We start from the raw sequence: 8,322 nt of genomic DNA, 5'->3' as shown, positions 1-8,322 counted from the left end.
TGCATATTTTAAAGATATTCAATATTTACGAATTGTTATTCCAAGCATTTATTTTGTTACTTCTATTTTTCAAATTCAGCGGCCAAACATCATAAGAGTATTTACTTATATATTACATTTGTATAACCCACCATGCATAATAACGTAATTGCATCTAGGCACTAGCGAATGGACAGCAAGCAGTGAGACAATGATTTGCAGAGTGGGGAAGCCCTGCAGGGCAAAGTGGCAAGCATTCTGTGTTTAGGCAGGTGGCCAGATGTCAGAACAGGTGCCTTTTCATTTTCTTGTGACCTATTTAGATTCTAACATGAACACAAATACTCCCCAGACTTACAGTCTCCGCGGTAGTCCACAGAGCCGGCTGCTCTCGTATTCTACTTTTTCAAGAAAAACTGGTTCCACAAGGGTTTATTTACCCTGATACACAACATTCATGGAGCTATCTTTCTGTTGTCACCTAAACAAAAAGCTACCTGGTCAATGTGACAAAGTACTATGTCGGCTTTTGCCCTGACCTTTGTCTGGTGGCTTGCTGCCTTTCTTCTCTCAACGCGGCTTGTCCCGGGCACAGCTTATAAACTGTTGGCTGCAGCTCAAGGCCCTCTCCTAGCCGCTGTTGTTTCAAGAAACAGGCAAACCCAGGTTGTTTCTGTCCGTGCCTTTTGAATCCCTACCACTATGCACAAGTGCAGGCTGGGAATCCATATTGTATGTTTGCAAGTACCGAGCACTGTGGTTGGTCCAATTTGTTGTTTTTTGGAGCTTGTTTTACGCAAGTAAGTGGTTGTTATTGTATGTTTTAAGTTATTTTGTCAGCTCCATGAGGATATGTTCACACGGCATAGTATATGCTTAACAAAAAAACGTATAGCTATCACACAGTATGGGTTCCAAAGTAGCGTGCTACTCGCCGAAAAAGCACTTCAACACCCCATCAGGGGTAGCAAGTACTATGTAAATGCAAACCTTTTTCCCTTCTCTATCCCTCCACTATCCATCTCAATCCAAATAACTGACTAACATATCCACTACTCAAATTAGTTTTATATTTTCACTATACTAATTCACCACTACTCGTTTATGGGTTCAGGAGTAGCGTGCTACTCACCGAGAAAGCGATTCGACACCTCGTCAGGGGTAGAAAGCGCTATATAAATACAATTACAATACAATACAATCTCTATTCGGAGTACTTTATGCCCGAAGTGGGGCTACAGCTTTTGTGCCCCCCTTTTCTTTGAACACTCACGTAGCTGCACCTATGGTCAATGGGTACATGAGTAGCGGGTAGGGGCACGCTAAGCATCTGATTTTGTAGCTTACACATAAACACCCTTATACTACTTTAACCTATATTCGCTCAAGTGCTGAAATGGGCACGGACAATATTTGGGGCTAACCAACATTTGGACAATAAATATAAGCTAGACACAAAGCTAGTCTGGATTTTGAGCACCGGTAGTAAAATTGAATGCTAAACATAAAAAGCTGGTAAAAATTGTTTGTTGCCTTATTGCCCTTTTTTTGTGGAATGCTAAAGGCAGCACTGTTGGTCATGCACTGATACTTGATACCATCCCCTACAGTATCCAAATCAAGGGTTTGTTGGCTGGTCGTCTGGAATGGTTGAATATTGTCTGACTGGGAGAACCTTGTAGGTGGAGGTAGGCGATAGTTCCGTTCCAGTCAGTGGCGTCCACCAGTGGGGTGCCTGTGGGTTCTACCTGCACCCCGTGCTTTTTAATATACATTTTTAACCGCCAAATGATCAATCAGCAGGTAGCGGGATAGGGTTTCATTATATGCGAATGACACCCAGCTGCTGATCCCTCAGTCCCTACTGTCCAGTTTTTATCCTTTAGGTAGCGCCAGCTCCATTGCTTGATCGTACACATTGTGTTTACTACTCAAATATGGAGTCGAGGCAACAAGGTTGACTCTTGGAAGACATCATGATTAGGGATTCACCTGTAAATCTGTGTGAGAAATGAATTGTGGAAGAAATACGCAGAATGTAAATACTGACCCAAAAGACAGACGCGCAATCCCTTCATCTCATGGAGGCAGCAAAGAGTCTAACATCCCAAAACTAGTGCTGTCCCATTATGTATCCAAACAAAATGGCTGTTCCGTTATAATATCTGCAACCAAAGAAATTGTACTCATTGAATGAACGGAGAAAACAACCAGTTTATAAGGACATATTGGTTTGGGTGGTCATATCCACAATTCGGGGTGAGAATGATAGGCATAGACAATTACATTTCTTGCTAGAAAAAGAATGCTCGAACTGGCCTGCAGGCTGTGCAGGGGTGAAAGATGGCAATCTTTGCAGTCTGATATAGATTCTGAAGGCTTTTGATCAGTATAAGCTCTGGGTGCACTGCCTGTTCATACACACATGAGTTTTCAAACACTTTTGTTCTAGGTGCAAGTCAGCGAGTGGACAAACCTTAAACCACTCAATTGAGTAGAAACAACTACTACTTATCTAAATGAATGGGTTGCCGATGCACTCAATGTATTAGTATTTAGACAGTTAAGTAACACAGTAACAACAGTTCAGCACAACAAAAATGACAGAAGTATTTCGACAAAGCTCCAATGAAGGGTAAATCGAGGAGTCTTTAATGAAGTATACAGCCAGCCGACACGTGTTTCATCGCACTTGCGATTCCTCAGGGCTGAAACAAACAGATAAGTCACAATAGAGTATGTGCCTTAATATGTATATAGTTTACAGATAAGACCTTGGTATATGGTCTTTGTACAAACTTTAAAAGCTTCCTACTGCAGTGAACATACAGTGATTCACCTCGCACCTAATTGTGCCACCACAACACGTTCGTGTCGACAGTGTGTCCAATACCGATATTTCAAATGGCTGTGCTTGTAACTGGTGAGTTCGTGATGACATAAGGTGAGGGAATCTGATTGTCGTTCCTGAGAAGACTGATGTACAGCGTGTGTGACTGTTGCAGCGGAAAAACTGTACTATCCGTGTGCGACACATTCATACTACATGCATAGTGAATAGTGCACAGTGATGGAAACTGTGACTGAATGCACAGACGAACGCATACCTAGATGGCTGTGTCAACGTCAGAAGGTCTGTATAGTCAAATAACCAGTTCAAAAACACAACAAGGAGAAAAGGAAAAAAGAACCTCATCACTAAATATCATGAATTCAATCATGGGACAGGAAGGCATAACAGTGGTAAGGCTGTAGATAAAGTAAAATGGAGGCTCACCGCTCAGCTGGTGATAATTCCAACCCAGCCGGGCTCCTGACCGTTGGTGCTCGGGATGAGTATATGCGATGAGAGCTAAAATTCTTGCGTCTGTAACTAGACCAAAACGGACGAGTTACTATTAAGTGGGATTTTAATTATCCCAATTTGTTCAAATAGACGTTTCACATATGGATCATGTCTCCTCAAAATGTATGCATGGTATGTTAATCAAGATATACAACGTAATAGACCGTTCACAATCATAATTTACTCATGGACACTTCTGTGTCAGAAGTTATAGGCCTGATGTGACAATGCCTCAATTCTCCCTCCCAAACAGAATTGAGTATTTAAAAGAAGGACTTACATGTCTGTGGTGAGACCGTATCACCCCAGATCGGAGGTCATCATATATGATCTATATTGTAATCCAGTTATGTAGAAACCATCGAACAGGGTATAGTTCTGAAAAAGTTATTAGGGGCTCCGATGAAAACATATTCTATTTGTACCAATTGTCACAGTATCTCATATAAGGTGAGTGTTAGCACGAGCTTACCGATTTAGTGGTGCCAATCCGATTTGTAATGTCGGTTACGGCTCGAAAAGGACGAAAAGACCCCAAGCTGAAATAACAGCAATACACGAGTCAAGCGCATAATCCTATTAAACAGAAACAGTTCTTGCTACGAAATATCAATCACAGTATCTGTGTCAGTCTATTCTTACCCGTGTAAGGCAAAGAGGCGGCGTACAGCGTATCCTGACCTCCGAGCGGGTGTTCCTGTTTGGACACGTGACCCGCGTTACTGCTAACGTTATATACGTCACGCCGGTGCATCTTGGAAAGCTAGACTGTTTGTGTTAAAAACGATCGCGTCCATGTTGGGTTCCATGTTGGGCCCAGAAATTATCGTATCGAGTGTTTGCGTACAGAGTAATCAAAATATCATCGGTATTCTATTTGTGCCAGTGTGTATACATGATAGGATAACGAATCCTGTTACATGCATATCAAAATAGTGTTGCTCGTAATAAAGGAGACGACGGACAAACTCGGCGAACCTCCATGACCGGGTTGTGAGCCCTGTGAATGGACATAATCGCAATCCCGGTGTACATCCCAATCATACGTGGAACTAAATTACATTTCATTCATCAATTACAAGTTCACAAAAAACAATTGTATGTCTTTTTAAACACAACAGTTAGTGTCCACAATATTATTGTTTGTAAAACATAAACAACAGTATAGTTGAGTACAGGAAAGTTTTCAAAGCATGAGGAATGCACTTATTTTGCCATAGATTATGTGAATAGTTGACAATAATAGATCTGCATTTAGTGCATATGGTGCGACTTTTTATAAATTAACATTGATAATATACAAAGTAGCATGATTCAATCTCCCAGGAAATACTGCATTTCCTGGTCATAATTGAGTCCTTGTTCCACAGATTTCAAGCGCATAATCCAAGTTGCCTCAGTGCGCCTAAGTCTCAATTCCCGGTTACCCCCTCTGATGGCCTGGGGGACTGTTTCGACCCCAAAGAATTTAACAGTTTTGTTAGTCTTGTCTTTCTGGCATAAAGCTACGTGTAACGCCACAGGATACTTGGGATCACAGTTCAGTATTGCCCTTATATGTTCCATCATTCTATCCTTGAGTTGCAGTGGGACTCAATTTACTCCGAAGTGTGTTACCTCTTCTAAAGGAAATTTGAGGTCTGTCTGTAATGTGATTCGTTAAAGCTTTCTCTGATTTCAATAAACTCCAATGTTTAGTGAGACTCCTTCGTAATACCTCATGGAGTGAATTGAAGTCAGTCACCAATCTGATTAGTTCTTTACTTGTCGTAGTGGAATTATTAGTGGTAGTCACATGGAGTTTATTGAAATCAGAGAAAGCTTTAACGAATCACATTACAGACAGACCTCAAATTTCCTTTAGAAGAGGTAACACACTTCGGAGTAAATTGAGTCCCACTGTACCTCGGGACACAACACGTACTAATTGGATGACACAACATAGTCTTGGTTTTTACAAATGTGGATTCTGCAGCATGTGCAAATGGGCAAAACATGGTACAACTAAATTTACTGGTCCTGATGGTGTTACATACATTATTAAGAGCAACATCAATTGTACAACCAAGTTTGTGGTTTACATTATAGAATGTGAATGTGGCAAATTTTACGTGGGAAGCACGATCAGGCAACTCAAGGATAGAATGATGGAACATATAAGGGCAATACTGAACTGTGATCCCAAGTATCCTGTGGCGTTACACGTAGCTTTATGCCAGAAAGACAAGACTAACAAAACTGTTAAATTCTTTGGGGTCGAAACAGTCCCCCAGGCCATCAGAGGGGGTAACCGGGAATTGAGACTTAGGCGCACTGAGGCAACTTGGATTATGCGCTTGAAATCTGTGGAACAAGGACTCAATTATGACCAGGAAATGCAGTATTTCCTGGGAGATTGAATCATGCTACTTTGTATATTATCAATGTTAATTTATAAAAAGTCGCACCATATGCACTAAATGCAGATCTATTATTGTCAACTATTCACATAATCTATGGCAAAATAAGTGCATTCCTCATGCTTTGAAAACTTTCCTGTACTCAACTATACTGTTGTTTATGTTTTACAAACAATAATATTGTGGACACTAACTGTTGTGTTTAAAAAGACATACAATTGTTTTTTGTGAACTTGTAATTGATGAATGAAGTGTAATTTAGTTCCACGTATGATTGGGATGTACACCGGGATTGCGATTATGTCCATTCACAGGGCTCACAACCCGGTCATGGAGGTTCGCCGAGTTTGTCCGTCGTCTCCTTTATTACGAGCAACACTATTTTGATATGCATGTAACAGGATTCGTTATCCTATCATGTATACACACTGGCACAAATAGAATACCGATGATATTTTGATTACTCTGTACGCAAACACTCGATACGATAATTTCTGGGCCCAACATGGAACCCAACATGGACGCGATCGTTTTTAACACAAACAGTCTAGCTTTCCAAGATGCACCGGCGTGACGTATATAACGTTAGCAGTAACGCGGGTCACGTATCCAAACAGGAACACCCGCTCGGAGGTCAGGATACGCTGTACGCCGCCTCTTTGCCTTACACGGGTAAAAATAGACTGACACAGATACTGTGATTGATATTTCGTAGCAAGAACTGTTTCTGTTTAATAAGATTATGCGCTTGACTCGTGTATTGCTGTTATTTCAGCTTGGGGTCTTTTCGTCCTTTTCGAGCCGTAACCGACATTACAAATCGGATTGGCACCACTAAATCGGTAAGCTCGTGCTAACACTCACCTTATATGAGATACTGTGACAATTGGTACAAATAGAATATGTTTTCATCTGAGCCCCTAATAACTTTTTCAGAACTATACCCTGTTTGATGGTTTCTACATAACTGGATTACAATATAGATCATATATGATGACCTCCGATCTGGGGTGATACGGTCTCACCACAGACATGTAAGTCCTTCTTTTAAATACTCAATTCTGTTTGGGAGGGAGAATTGAGGCATTGTCACATCAGGCCTATAACTTCTGACACAGAAGTGTCCATGAGTAAATTATGATTGTGAACGGTCTATTACGTTGTATATCTTGATTAACATACCATGCATACATTTTGAGGAGACATGATCCATATGTGAAACGTCTATTTGAACAAATTGGGATAATTAAAATCCCACTTAATAGTAACTCGTCCGTTTTGGTCTAGTTACAGACGCAAGAATTTTAGCTCTCATCGCATATACTCATCCCGAGCACCAACGGTCAGGAGCCCGGCTGGGTTGGAATTATCACCAGCTGAGCGGTGAGCCTCTATTTTACTTTATCTACAGCCTTACCACTGTTATGCCTTCCTGTCCCATGATTGAATTCATGATATTTAGTGATGAGGTTCTTTTTTCCTTTTCTCCTTGTTGTGTTTTTGAACTGGTTATTTGACTATACAGACCTTCTGACGTTGACACAGCCATCTAGGTATGCGTTCGTCTGTGCATTCAGTCACAGTTTCCATCACTGTGCACTATTCACTATGCATGTAGTATGAATGTGTCGCACACGGATAGTACACTTTTTCCGCTGCAACAGTCACACACGCTGTACATTAGTCTTCTCAGGAACGACAATCAGATTCCCTCACCTTATGTCATCACGAACTCACCAGTTACAAGCACAGCCATTTGAAATATCGGTATTGGACACACTGTCGACACGAACGTGTTGTGGTGGCACAATTAGGTGCGAGGTGAATCACTGTATGTTCACTGCAGTAGGAAGCTTTTAAAGTTTGTACAAAGACCATATACCAAGGTCTTATCTGTAAACTATATACATATTAAGGCACATGCTCTATTGTGACTTATCTGTTTGTTTCAGCCCTGAGGAATCGCAAGTGCGATGAAACACGTGTCGGCTGGCTGTATACTTCATTAAAGACTCCTCGATTTACCCTTCATTGGAGCTTTGTCGAAATACTTCTGTCATTTTTGTTGTGCTGAACTGTTGTTACTGTGTTACTTAACTGTCTAAATACTAATACATTGAGTGCATCGGCAACCCATTCACGGCAATCTTTGCAGTATTCAAGCTGCAGGAGATGTTTTTTAAGGCGAGCTTGTATGATAGAAAGGAGACTGGAGCACGGAGAAAAAGCGACAGGAAGAGGTGCTAGTCGATTCTGGGTGTCTGTTCAATGGCTTGCTAAACACGAGCCGAGGCATTTCTCTTTCACAAAGTAAGGATCGTTTGCAAACCTGTTATACCAGCATGAAAGCACTTCTAAACCCCTGTATGCCAAAAAAACACAACGAAACCTGCACCCTCAATAATGGAGAAACTTCTGGAAGAAACCCAGTTACCAAAAGTGCCTAATATGCGCCAAATGGCACCGCTGTTTCACTATTTTACTCCCTGTTGTAATGTTCTGTGTTTCAGGATAGGACTCATTACCTGAAAGAGCATCAAACTTCGCCTGGAGCAAGGGCACCTACCTCTATTTGCAGTCCCTTTTGCAACCCTTTTG

The sequence above is a fragment of the Lissotriton helveticus genome, chromosome 1_1, assembly GCF_964261635.1.
Source record: "Lissotriton helveticus chromosome 1_1, aLisHel1.1, whole genome shotgun sequence".
NCBI classification, from domain to species: domain Eukaryota; kingdom Metazoa; phylum Chordata; class Amphibia; order Caudata; family Salamandridae; genus Lissotriton; species Lissotriton helveticus.
This window is presented reverse-complemented; position numbering follows the sequence as displayed.